At 47.7% G+C, this 14,443-nt stretch overlaps 1 protein-coding gene across 2 annotated transcripts in view; it reads right to left on the bottom strand.

Moving 5' to 3' along the window:
* Positions 1–6,358, bottom strand: part of ARHGEF2 (Rho/Rac guanine nucleotide exchange factor 2) — a 117,822-nt gene extending 111,464 nt beyond the window's left edge. For both annotated transcript variants that reach the window (XM_039358443.1, XM_039358442.1), the window contains exon 1: positions 6,230–6,358. The gene's annotated coding sequence lies outside the window, so the exon portion shown is untranslated. The remainder of the gene's footprint in view (positions 1–6,229) is intronic.
* Between the last annotated feature and the right edge of the window lie 8,085 nt (positions 6,359–14,443).

The following is a 14,443-nucleotide window of genomic DNA, read 5'->3' on the forward strand; positions in this document are numbered from 1 at the left end:
GCGGGGTGAGGCGAGGCAAGATGAGGCGAGGCAGGGCGGCAGTGCCATTGTCACAGGCCAAGGTGAGGCAAGGGCCGGGGCAGCTGCTGCCTGACACCATCGGCCCCTGCACACAGAGGCCAGCGAGCGCATGGGTGCTGGGATGCATCCGGCCATGTGGGACCTCGGCCAGTTAGCGGGCGGCTGGTTGAAGAGGCATGGTTGCCATCTCCGGGGCATGGCGCGCGTGCCCACAGAAAGGGCTGAGAGTGCCACCTCTGGCACGCGTGCCACAGGTTTGCCACTACTGTCCTAAATGAACACTAGGGACCTCCAGGCACCAAACTGCAGAGTATCCAATTATAGTTACAGCTAGTCCTCAACTTACAACAGTTCACTCAGTGAGCGTTTGAAGTTCCAACGGCGCTGAAAAAAGCGAGTTATGGCCAATTCTCACACTTACGACTGCTGCAGCATCCCCCTGGTCACGTGATCAAAATTTGGAGGCTTGGCAACTGACATGTACTGATGACGGCTCCAGTGCCCCAGGGTCACGTGATGCCCTTTTGTGACCTTCTGGCAAACAAAGTCAGTCAACAGGGAAGCCGGATTCACTTCACAACCCTGTTCCTGACTTAACAACGTGCAGTGATTCCCTTAGCCACTGTGCCAAGAAAAGTCGTAAAACGACGCAAAATTAACTTAACAAATGCTTCGCTTAGTAACAGGAATTTTGGGCTCAATCGTGGTCGTACGTCGAGGACTACCTGTGTAGAGGATACGTCTTCATTTTCTTTTCTTTTTAGGGGGTGGACATTCTAAATCTGGTACCCCTCCAACTGCACCCCACACCCAATCCCACAAAGTGTTGTTGGTTTTGATTACCCTTCGCCACTGCAAGCAAACCAGCTCACTCCCTGCTCCAAAACGTACAGGGTGGCCAAGCTATGTTGCAACAGGCATTAAAAAAAAAAAAAAGGAGTGAAAAGGGGGGAAAAGATCACATTCGCTTAACAACCATGGTGACTGCAGAAAAACTCTCACTTCAGCAAGAATGCAAATCTCTGGATTTCCAAGCAGGTGGGAGGAAAAGACAGTGGAATCTGGGAGGGCAAAGCTGGGAGATAAGTGGGAACAGGAAGCTTCAACCTTGCCTTTCCTGATTTAATAATAATAATAGTAGTAGTAGGTCATCTTTCCTACTCTCTTCTCCTATTGGTGTCTTAGGATCTATCAATTGTTGTTTATAACTTACGATGAATGATTATGACCTATTACTTGCTGTTCATATGTACAATGAATTCTGCACTGGAGACAAATTCATTGTGTGTCCAATCACACTTGGCCAATAAAGATTATTTTATTCTGTTTTTTCTCCAAGTAATTCTGCAACAGGCAATTACACGGATGCTTTTGAAGCCACAAAGGGCAATTTTTATAAAAGGCTTCCAGTTTACTACAGAGGTAAAATGGATCCGGGTAAGAATGGGCCACCAAAGACTTGGGTGCAGATCCCGCTCTCCAAAGGTTGCCCTAGAACTGTAGCCAAAGAAAGTCTCTATTATTATTATTAAAAGGCAGAGTCTTTCACGAGTGGCTGTTTTAATAAAATTGGTTAGATCAGCGGTTCTCCACCTGTGGGTCGGGACCCCATTTGGGGTCGAACGACCATTTCACGGGGGTCGCCAAACAACGCAGTCCGCCATTTTTCCCCCCTTTTCCTTAGCTGTGCTACTCCCTTTTATTCTCTTGGCTTTTGAAAGCCAATAGAATAGACTCTCTTGAATAGAGTCTAATTCTATTGGCTTTCAAAAGCCAATAGGAATTGTCCAGGCTGTCTCTGCCCTGCTGAGCCCGCCAAAAGTCCCATTCTGCAAACGGTGCTGCACCAGTTGAGTAGTCCTCGACTTACGATGGTTGAGTAGTCCTCGACTTACGACCGGTCGGGGGTCGCAGCATTAAAAAGGTTGAGAACCACTGGTATAGTGGGTACCTTGCTCAATAGTAGTAACTGTGAGAGGTACCTTGGAGTCCTAGTGGACAATCACTTAAATACAATCACCAAAAAAGCCAACACAATGCTGGGCTGCATTAACAGAGGGATAGAATCAAGATCACGTGAAGTGTTAATACCACTTTACAAGGCCTTGGTAAGGCCACACTTGGAATACTGCATCCAGTTTTGGTCACCGCAATGTAAAAAAAATGCTGAGACTCTAGAAAGAGTACAGAGAAGAACAACAAAGATGATCAGGGGACTGGAGGCTAAAGCATATGAGGAATGGTTGCTGGAATTGGGTATATCTAGTTTAATGAAGAGAAGGACGAGGGGGGACATGATAGCAGTGTTCCAATATCTCAGGGGCTGCCAACAAAGAAGAGGGGAGGGTTATATCCTCCAAAGCGCCTGAAGGCAGGACAAGAAGCAACGGATGGAAATGAATCAAGGAGAGAAGCAACCTAGAACTAAGGAGAAATTTCCTGACAGTGAGAACAATTAATCAGTGGAACAACCTGCCTCCAGAAGCGGTGAATGCTCCAACACCACAAGTTTTTAAGAAGAGACTGGACAGCCATTTATCCGAAATGATGTAGGGTTTCCTGCCTGAGCATGGGGTGGACTAGAAGACCCTCAAGGTCTCTTCCAACTTTGTTATAATTCTATTCTATTCCAAATCAGACTCTTCCTGATTTTTAGCTATCATAGGCCTTTGGCTTCCAGGTAACACATGCACACATAGTCCTCGCTTAACAACCGATTGTTTTAGAAACCTTCAAAGTTACAACACGGACGCACACAGTTATTTATTATCCATCCTCATCACACACATACATACACATCTGCAGTAACATGCTCGCACTTCAGGCGACTGACTCACATTTACAACTGGCTGCCGTATTTTGCAGTCACATCACCGCGATTCCGCAAGATGTTTTGCTGTTTTTGGTCCCTGCATATGCTGGATTCGCTTAACAACCACAGTGACTCTCTTTGCAGCTGCGGTAAAATTGCTCGTAAAATCAGATCCAGTCATACTTGCTTAACAGCCAGATCTCTCAGTAATCAAAAGGGGATCATGTGACCCCAGGACACTGCGACCGTCATAAATATGAATCAGTTGCCAAGCGTCCAAATTTTGATCAAATGACCACAGGGACGCTGCAGTGGTCGTTAACTGTAAAAAAAAAAAAACGGTCCTAAGTCACATTTTTCAGTGCCGTTGTAACTTTCAACGGTCACTAAGTGAACTTTGCTTATCGGAGGGTCGCAAAAGGTGATCACATAACCTTGGGACACAGCAAGGGACATAAATAGGAGCCACTGAATTTGGATCATGTGATCATAGGGGTGCTCAAAAGCAGCGGTCCCCAACCTGTGTGGGCCGTGGCCCATGAGGAGTTTGCAACCGGGCTGCAGAAACGGCCAGCGAGCACACGCGCACACATGTGCATCCTCACTTGTGCAAGCAGTGTGCGAGTACGCAGGTTCGCTCCATTTAAGTGAGCAGGAGTTGTCCCTGCATGCCGCTTGCACAAATGGAGCTGCGCGCTTGCCTGTCACTCGTGTGGAAACATCCCCTCTTTCCCCTCCCGTACCGGTCCACAAAGCCGGAAATATAAACACTGAAAATAAATAAATAAATAAATGCTCAGGAACTCTACTGTGAAGGTTGTAACTACGAAAAATAGTCGTAAGTCACATTTTTCAGTGGCACTGTGACTTTGAACGGTCACTAAACGAACTGTTGTAAGTCAAGGACTACCTGTATTCCAACAGTCAGGGCAGCTTACCCCCAAATAAAACAAAATAAAATTCAAATCAAAACCTAAAGGAAGTCATCAAAACAATGAACAATTAAAATTTACCGCTAAAAGAATGAAGACCAGAAGAGACAGAGACAGAGAAAGACAGAGAGAGAAAGAGAAAGAGAAAGAGAAAGAGAGAGAGAGAGAGAGAGAGAGAGAGAGAGAGAGAGAGAGAGAGAGAGAGAGAAAGAAAGAAAGAAAGAAAGAAAGAAAGAAAGAAAGAAAGAAAGAAAGAAAAGAAAACAATTCTCTGCTCTGGGGGCCATCCAAGAGAAGGCCCTGATCTGCAGGACTTCTGGCACAGGTGGCCTCTTCCTAAAGGCCACGGAACCGGCAGATCCCACAGTGGGCAAGGTGAAACTTTAAAAGTCAGCACCATCACAACATGTTCACACAACACCCTTAGCTTGCTTACTTCTTTCACCAAGTTATGCAATCTGCACAATTCATTGAATAATCTTGAGAGTACAGGCAATCCTTGACTTACAACAATCCATTTAGCCACCGTCCAAAAGTTATAACAGCATTGAAAATAGGGACTTATGACCGTTTTTCACGGTTGCAGCATCCCCCCCCCCATAGTCACCTGTTCAAGATTCAGATGCTTGGCAACTAGTTCATATTTATGACGGTCGCATTATCACGTGATCCGCTTCTGCGACCTTCCGCCAAGCCGAGTCAACGGGGAAGCCAGATTCACTTAACAACCAGGTTACTAACTTAACAAGTGCAGCAACTCCCTTAACAACGGAAGGTTGTAAACTGGGGAAGGTTGTAAAATGGAAGGCAAAATTCACTTAGCAAATGTCTCACTTAGCAGCATAAATTTTGGAGTCAATTGTGGTCGTAAATAGAGGACTACCTGTATTCAATCACAACAGTGACACTATCTCGGCTTAGCCTGTAGAAGCCCTGCAGCCACTCGCTCTTGACCCAACTTGATGAAGTAGATCAGTGGTTCTCCACCTGTGGGTCGGGACCCCATTTGGGGTCGAGGGACCATTTCACGGGGGTCGCCAAACAACGCAGTCCGCCATTTTTCCCCACTTTTCCTTAGCTGTGCTCCTCCCTTTTATTCTATTGGCTTTTGAAAGCCAATAGAATGGACTCTCTTGAATAGAGTCTAATTCTATTGGCTTTCAAAAGCCAATAGGAATTGTTCAGGCTGTCTCTGCCCTGCTGAGCCCGCCAAAAGTCCCATTCTGCAAACGGTGCTGCACCAGTTGAGTAGTCCTCGACTTACGACCGGTTGAGTAGTCCTCGACTTACGACCGGTTGGGGGTCGCAGCATTAAAAAGATTGAGAACCACTGAAGTAGATTGCGTGAACGCAGCCTTTCCCGGGGTCAAAACTAAGATTCCTCCTGCTCAATCCTTCAGACGCAGCCCCCCCCCCAACCTGCGCTCTCTGCGTCAGTCAACCCAGGCAATCCTGTTAGCTGAGCACCATGGGCACTGTAGTTTAAACTTCACACAGAAAACAAACCAGACACCACAACTTCAACCATAGTTTCTGCCTATGAAAAAAAACCCAATTAATCCCAACTGCTGCAACCTCATTTCCATTCTCAGCCTCCACAGGCATTGCTATAAGCTCACGGTTTGGGATAAAACCTTTACAAGCAAGCAAGCAAACAAACAAACAAAAAAAAAATACAGTACAAATACTGCAATAAAACCAGATCCAGGAAGTTCTCGCAGAAATAAAGCACCGTGTTTGCTCTAATCCTCCATTGCCAGCTGTTCGTCCACAACTACAGATAGTCCCCAATTTACGACCACCAAAATTTCTGTTGCAAAGCGAGACATTTGTTAAGTCAGTTTTGCCCCATTTTAGGATCTTTCTGGCCACCGTTGTTAAGCGAATCACCGCAGTTAAGTTAGCCGCACCGTTATTAAGTGAATCCGGTTTCTCCACTGACCTTGTTTGTCAGAAGGCCACATAAGGTCCATGACATGACCCCCACCCCCCACCCCAGGGCACTGCAACCGTCATAAATACGAGTCAGGCTGAATTTTGATGATATGACCGTGGGGAGGCTGCAACGGTCGTTAACTCTGAAAAACGGGCGTTTGGTCCCATTTTTCAGTGCTCTTGGAACTTTGAACGGTCACGAAGCAAACGGTTGTAAGTCGAGGACTGCCTGTACTCCTGAAGCCAAGGGGGAAAGCACTCTGTGCATGTTCAGGGGGCCGTGCATGAAGACTAACAACTAGTATACCCTCCCCCTTTTTTATTATTTTGCATCTTAGGGCACAAGTCCGGCTCTGCTAGCCGAGGGAAACTCTGTCCATGCTCAGGAATTGTGAGCACAGCACAGAACGCCTCGCCTGCAAGGGGAAGAGATGCCGGCCGGGGCTTGCAGCCTTCTCGACCCTCCGGCTTCCCTCCGCGGAGCAGCGAAGTCCCCGGGGGAAGCCCAGCCCAGCCCAGCCCGCCTTACCTTGACGCGCCCCGCTTGCAGCTCCTGCGGGTCCCCCGGCCGCTTGCCTTCCCGAGGAGGCGCCTCCACAGCGGAGCGGAGCCCCGGGAACCTCCCCGCCTCGGCTCGCTCCGGCCGCGGCTGCCTCCTTCCTCCTCCCGCCTCCGCTCCCTTCCTCTCCTGCGCCGCCGCCGCCGCCGCCCCGCTGGAGGCGAAATAAATGAGCCGGCGCGCGGTTAACCCTTCGGGCTTGGCCGGGAAGTTGCACGCGGGGCAGGGCGGCGCGTTCCCACGAGACGCGCAAGCCGTGCCTTGCGGAATCGTGGTTTGCTGGCCAGTTGAGTGGCTTTAGCATCACACAAATACACACACAGCACACGCACACGCAGAGCTGGCGGGACAGTCCAAAATATGGGTGGTCCTTGACTTACGACAGTTCATTTAGTGACCGTTGGAAGTCTCAACGGGCCTGGGAAAAAAAGGATCTGGTGACCATTTTTCACACTTAAGGACCGTTGCAGCTTTCCCCCCCCCCCCCGGTCACGTGATCAGACCCTTGGTCACCGACTCGTAGTTATGACCGTTGCAGTGGCCCAGGATCCTGTGATCCCCTTTTGCAAACTTCTGACCAGCAAAGTCAATGGGGAAGCCGGATTGGCTGAACGACCAGCTTGCTAACTTATCAGCCCGCAGTGATTCACTTAACGGCTGTGGGGAGAACGGTCGTAAAACGGGGCAAAACTCACTTAACACATGTCTCCCTTAGCAGCGTAAATGTTGGGATCAATCGTAGTCGTGGACTACCTATAGGCTCGTTTTTAGTTCAGAGTCTAAAAACGCTTTAATTCGTTGGGTGGGAACTAATCAGGAAGCCTTCAGATGTTTTGGCCATACTGTGGTGTGAACAGACTGTATATCTGAATAGGGTGTCATGTGAACACAGATGCTGTGTTTCTACTGGAGTTCAGGGTTAGTGGAGTCTTCTGAACGCGGAACACAGAGCTATATTTTAGCCCAGCTCAGGGGTAGGCAACCTTGGCTCTTTTATGACTCGTGGACTTCAACTCCCAGAATTCCTGAGCCAGCATGAAGGAACTATGGCTCCCTCATGACTCGTGGACTTCAACTCCCAGAATTCCTGAGCCAGCATGAAGGAACTATGGCTCCCTCATGACTCGTGGACTTCAACTCCCAGAATTCCTGAGCCAGCATGAAGGAACTATGGCCCCCTCATGACTCGTGGACTTCAACTCCCAGAATTCCTGAGCCAGCATGAAGGAAATATGGCCCCCTCATGACTCGTGGACTTCAACTCCCAGAATTCCTGAGCCAGCATGAAGGAACTATGGCCCCCTCATGACTCGTGGACTTCAACTCCCAGAATTCCTGAGCCAGCATGAAGGAACTATGACCCCCTCATGACTCGTGGACTTCAACTCCCAGAATTCCTGAGCCAGCCACGCTGAGGGGAAAGGGAGAGGTTTCTGAGCTGAGCCATGCTGGCTCAGGAATTCTGGGAGTTGAAGTCCACCAGTCATAAAAAAGCCAAGGTTGCCTACCCATGGTCTAGGAGGCTCACCGCTTAGAACAGGAGGACTTAGGACAGGGGTAGGCCACCATTGACATATGAAGAACCGTCGCAGGACTTGGGTTTCTACTCTATTCTACTTAGTGTATGGCAACATCACAATTACATTATTGGCCAGCAAATATGAAACAGTTTACTCCAGAGTAAATAGCCTGCCACTCACATAGTCGGGGTCTTTTACCATTAGCGATCAAGCAGCTGGTCATCTCATTACAGATAAAGCCACAACTTATCACCACAATGGAGCTCAAAATGTCCACTGCTAAACGAAACGGTGCTCAAGTGAGTTTTGCCCCAATTTTATGACCTCTCCTGCCACCGTTGTTAACTAAATCGTTGTTCTGAAGTTAGTAACACGGCCGTTAAGCAAAGTCAGTTTAGAGCAGTGTTTCTCAACCTTGACCATTTTAAGGCATGTGGACTTCAATTCCCAGAATTCCACAGCCAGCACTGCTGGCTGTGGAATTCTGGGAGTTGAAGTCCACATGCCTTAAAATGGTCAAGGTTGAGAAACACTGGTCTAGAGAGAAGAAGGATTAGGGGGGACATGACAGCAGCCTTCCAATATTTGAGGGGCTGCCACAAAGAAGAGGGGGGGGGTCAATTTATTTTCCAAAGCACCCGAAAGAAAGACAAGAAGCAACGGATGGAAATGAATCAAGGAGAGAAGCAACCTGGAATTAAGGAGAAACTTCCTAACAGTGAGGACAATTAACCAGTGGAACCACCTGCCTCCAGAAGTTGTAGGTGCCCCATCACTGGAGGCTTTTAAGAAGAGACTAAACAGCCACTTGTCTGAAATGGTATAAAGAATCCTGGTTGAGCAGGGGGCTGGACTAGAAGACTTCCCAGATCCCTTCCAGCTGTATTCTGATTCACTTATTCTCCCATATCCTATATTCCAGAAATGGATAAAAATGGGATTGCAGCCCTGGTGACTTTGGCCTTGAATAGTCAGAAACACCAGCAGGCCAGGGGAAGCAACTAGGGCCCCTTTACGACCTGTGGACTTCAATTCCCAGAATTCCCGAGCCAGCGTGTGCTAGACTGACGTTTGTCTGCAAGAGGTTAATTCAGAGCACAAATCTGGGAGTGATAAGACAGATGAGGTTGGGGACACGCCCAGATAAGGACTGTAACCATTGTTCTATGCACACGGAAACATGCCACATTTCATGCCAACTCACACGCATGTGTGTGGAGACAGGGTGGAGACTGGGTGGACGTGGGCTAAGGAGGTTACATGCAAACAATCTTTCTACCATTTCCCAAATGCAAAGATCCTGGATTTCGCTTCACAGAACACAATAAGCCACTGCTAGCTTAAGCCAGATTTGTCTGTTATGTTTTTCTTCTTTTATGGTTTTATTTTTGTTGTTACAGGTAGTCCTCAATTTATAACCATTTGTTTAGCAGCCATTCAAATTTATAATGGCGCTGAAAACAGTCTTTGCGATTGAGATCATTGTAGCATCCCTGTGGTCACACAATCAAAATTTGGGTGCTTGGCAACTGCACGTGTATTTATGAAACAGCTAGTCTTGACTTACAACCAGTCCCAAATTTCTGTTCTTAAGTGAGACATTTGTTAAGTGGGTTTTGCCCCATTTTACGACTTTCCTCGCCACAGTGGTTAACTGAATCACTGCAGGTAATAAGTCAGTAACCCGTTTGTTAAGTTGCTTTTGCAAGAGGCAACTGGATTTTTTTTTGTTTTTCTTTGAAGACGTTTCGCTTCTCATCCAAGAAGCTTCTTCAGCTCTGACTGGATGGTGGGGAAGGGAAAGATTTATATTCCTGAGGACACAAAGAAACATGCAAGTGGCCTCAACGACTCTCTAAAACAGGGCTTTTCAGCCAGTGGTACGGGTACCACCTGGGGTACATTGGCCCCTGGCAGGTGGTACACGACCATCCTAGAAAAGTGATAGCAGGGTAGGGGAATGAGCTGAACCGGAGGCAGCACTGCACAAGCCTGAGCGAGAGACAGCTGGAGCTGCAGGGCTGTCGGGGCTCAACAAAAGCACCAGGATCAGTGCCAGGCTCCAGCTGGAGCTCAGCACTGATCCTGATGCTTCTGCTGAGCCCAGAAGAAGCGCCGATCAGCTGGAATGTTGCAGCCGCTCCAGGGTCTTGTGATTTACATTCAGATGCTTGGCAACCGATTCCTATTTATGACGGTCACAGTGTCCCAGGGTCATATGAAGTGACCAAAACCTGCTGCAACCACCCAGCAGACGGGGGGAATAAAACCCAAACACCCCCCCCATCCCACCCCTGCTGCCAATCCTCAACAGAAATGCTCACAACAATGAAAACCTCGGACAGGAGGAAGAGCGCGGCCAGGTAGGTAGGCAGGTGTCTTGCTCGGCTGTGGCTTGGGGGGCACTTTTTTCAGTGCCATTGTAACTTCAAACAGTCACTAATCGAACTGTTGTAAGTCGAGGACTCCCTGTACTTTATCACTTTTTTCCTTTTTTTTTTTTCGGTCATCAAGTTTTGGACCCCTTGCTAGGCGACCGGTGGTACTCGGATACTGCCATATCCTAAAGTGGTACAATGGGTGAAAAGGTTGAAAAGCCCTGCTCTAAAAGAAGGCAAATGACCAGCTGTCTGCAAGGAGTGTAAATCCTTCCCTTCCCCACCATCCGGTCAGAGCGGAAGAAGCTTCTTAGAGGAGAAGCGAAACGTCTTCGAAGAAAAACAAAGGAAGTCCAGTTGCCTTCTGAAAAAAAGCATCTTTGGGACAACCAGGAGCTGGAAGACGGAGGATCTCCATAGACACAACCCCAGGGGTTCTCCTTACCTTTCCAGGAGAAAGCAACCCCTCTCCGGAGCGATCCCACCAAGGTGCCGGGAGGCTGGCCACATCTTCCTGGAAGACGGGGTTCCTCATTTCAAAGACCGAGAACATGGGGGGGGAGGAGAATTGGGGGGATGCCCCTCCAAAGAGTGCAGAGTCCCTTCCTGGAGGGCAGAGAAGCTGGCTGGGTGCTGGGCCGGCCTTCTGGCAGGTTGTGGGATAAACAGCTGCCCAGCTGTGAAGACCAGGCCAGGCTGAGGGGGTGAGGAATCCTGGAAAAATATGTGCCCAGGGAACAAAAGCCGCCGTGTGTGTCCATTCGACGTCCTACGAGGCATTTTTTTTTTCTGTTGGCACCGCAGAATTCCCGGTCTTGCGTGGGCAGCAACTTTGAACCTCAGGCTGCTTTCGCTGCCACCTGCCTAACTGAGAAAGCTGAACAACTTGCTGGGAAGAGAGGCCTGCAGGTCTAGTGGGTAGATGGAAAAAGGAGAGGCAGAAAATGCAGGGCCATTTTATAGAATAGAATAGAATAGAATAGAATAGAATAGAATAGAATAGAATAGAATATGGAATGGAATGGAATAGAATAGAATAGAATAGAATAGAATAGAATAGAATAGAATAGAATAGAATAGAATAGAATAGAAAATAGAATAGAATAGAATAGAATAGAATAGAATAGAATAGAATAGAATAGAATAGAATAGAATAGAAATATGGAATGGAACAGAATAGAACAGAATAGAATATGGAATGGAATGGAATGGAATAGAATAGAATAGAATAGAATAGAATAGAATAGAATAGGAATATGGAATGAAACAGAACAGAATGGAACAGAACAGAACAGAATAGAATATGGAATAGAATGGAACAGAACAGAACGGAACAGAACAGAATAGAATAGAATATGGAATAGAATAGAATAGAATAGAATAGAATATGGAATGGAATGGAATGGAATAGAATGTGGATGTTTGATGGTATTACAGGTATCGTCGCAGGATGGAAGCGGTTCCTAGTAAGGCCGCCTTTTGCAATTGACTAATAGCGAATTTGTCAATGCCAATGGTGTTCATGTGGTGCTCCAGTTGTTTTGGGATTGCACCCAAGGCGCCTATGACTATTGGTACTACTCTTGCTTGCTTTTGCCACAGTCTCTCTATTTCTATTTGTAGGTCTTTGTATTTTGTTATCTTCTCCAGTTATTATTATTACTATTATTATTGTTGTTGTTATATGAGTCTGGGCATCCTCATTCTCTACTCAATGGCCACAAAAATCAACCTGGGGGGGGGGGGAAGGGCGATGTAAGCCCACCTTACAGGGACCACGATTGTACTTTTTCAAGATAGATGCTCATTAGGGGTGCCAGCCCTGAGATCTCCGTTTGGGATCCCAGGAAATCCATATTCTGAGCAAGAAAGCCATAAACAAAAGTTCCTTCTGGAGGAATTACTTCTTTCTGCCCTCCTGCTGACACCTTCCCGCCATTTCTTAGGCAGGGCTTCCCCCTGCTGTCTGTCTGAAGACGGTCCCGCCAATCACGAATAATAATAATAATAATAAAATCTCAAAGAAAACAAAGAGAACAAACAAAAAGAAAAACCCCAGGAAAGTCCAGTTGTCTCTTGAAAAAAACGCCTCTGGGACAATCTCTCCCCTTGTTTTCAGAGAGACACTGTGAGGCAGCTGAGCTCTCTTGTAAACTGAGTTGTGGCCTAGAGAGAAAGAGGCCAGGATGTGTGGGGAGAGCAACAGCAACAGCACTTAGACCAGGGGTTCTCCACCTGTGGGTCGGGACCCCATTTGGGGTCGAACGACCATTTCACGGGGGTCGCCAAACAACGTAGTCCGCCATTTTTCCCCCCTTTTCCTTAGCTGTGCTCCTCCCTTTTATTCTATTGGCTTTTGAAAGCCAATAGAATAGACTTTCTTGGATAGAGTCTAATCCTATTGGCTTTCAAAAGCCAATAGGAATTGTCCAGGCTGTCTCTGCCCTGCTGAGCCCGCCAAAAGGCCCAGTCTGCAAACGGTGCTGCAAGTTGTCTGCAGCGAAGGCGAGCTGTCTGAAAGCTCCCACCCCTCCCTGCTGAGCAACTACTAAAAATGTAAGGAAAAGAGGGCCAGGGGTGGGAGGTGGGAGGCCGGCGGGCGCAAGGAGGGTTGCTGGCGCGCGTGGGGCCCGGCGGGTGCCTTGCCTCCCTTGGGCTGGGCCAGCTGGTGGCCTGGCCGGTGGTCGCCTGCGCCGTCTCTGCCGCTTGCCAGCTACGGCTCGGCCGGCACAGGGGGCGGCACCACGCATGCGCAGTGCTCCCGGGCAGGGAAAGTCCTCGACTTACGACCGGTTGGGTAGTCCTCGACTTACGACCGGTTGGGGGTCGCGGCATTAAAAAGGTTGAGAACCACTGACTTAGACTTATGCAGGCAGTCCTCGACTTAACAACAGTTTGTTTAGTGACCGTTCAAAGTTGCAACGGAACTAAAAAAAAAGCGACTTAGGACCATTTTTCACACTTACGACCGTTTCAGCATCCCCACGGTCACATGATCAAAATTCAGATGCTTGGCAACTGACTCATATTTATGACCGTTGCAACGTCCTGGGGGAGGGGGGGTCATGCGATCCCTTTTTGCGACCTCCTGACAAGCAAAGTCAAGGGGGAAGCCAGATTCACTTAACGACCAGGTTACTAACTTAACAGCTGCAGCGATTCACTTAACAACTGTAGCAAGAAAGGCATGCTTTTCTGTCTCTTTAAGATCCTTGGAGGAAATATATTTTTCTGCCCTTTTGATATTTCCTTCTCTGGGGGGGCTGACTTCCCACAACAGAAAGAAGACTAATTGGGCAGTTGTTGGCAGGATCTTGTTTGTCTTGTTTCTTATATATTGGGAGAGTAATCGAATCAGGACAGATTTTAAGGATTATCAAGAGGAATTTACAGCAGTGGGGCAAACACTAACGAATTTACCTTCAAGAATTCTGGAGGAATTAAATCTGCACCAAGAACATTTTGTTTGAGACCAAGTGCCCAAATTGCAACCCAAAACCCACTTATGCATCGTCGGGTGCCGGGTGGGTGTGGCCCACTGGGTGGGCGTGGCCCATTGGGTGGACATGGCTGCAGTGGTAATGGCAGTCTGGGTGGGACTAAAAAGTTCAATCAATCAATTCCAACTTTGCAAGATCTTTTTTTTCCCACGAGAAGTTGAAATTGACTGATTGATTGAACTTTTTTTTTTGTACATGGTGGCGGAGGCCTAAAGCGAAAAGGTTTTATAAAACCCAGCTGAAGGCCTAGGACTGGGGCGATGGCGCGCGTGCCCACCAAGAGGGCTCTGAGTGCCGCCTCTGGCACCCGTGCCGTAGGTTCGCCACCACTGGTTTATACCATACTGTATGTGTGCGTGCAATTAATTTTTACATTTCTGCATCAGTTATTGGCAGCCATTCTGGAATACCGTACTCTAATATCAGAATATTTGAAATAATTTTTATTCATAGCCTTAATATAAAATCATTTCGGTGCCCCCAATTAATTGCTAATTTTATCAGGGTCCTGCCTCTTGTACACGTATGCATTATTCCACAGGTAGGTATTAATGCTGTGCTGTACTTTAAATTTTGTGACCTGGTGTGGTCAGTAAACAAATGAATCAATCTGGATAGCTGTTGGCTGAAGAAAGGATCCAGCAGAATATTGCTGGAAGGGACCTTGATTCAGGAGATCCTATACTATTCTGGACAAATGGCTGTGCAATCTCTTCTTAAAAGCCTCCAGTGTTGGAGCATCCACAACATCTGAAGGCAAGCAAGTTCCACTGGTTAATTGTCCTC

This window comes from Crotalus tigris, unplaced genomic scaffold (assembly GCF_016545835.1).
Source record: "Crotalus tigris isolate CLP2741 ecotype Arizona unplaced genomic scaffold, ASM1654583v1 scf7180000019021.11574027:1482141, whole genome shotgun sequence".
NCBI classification, from domain to species: domain Eukaryota; kingdom Metazoa; phylum Chordata; class Lepidosauria; order Squamata; family Viperidae; genus Crotalus; species Crotalus tigris.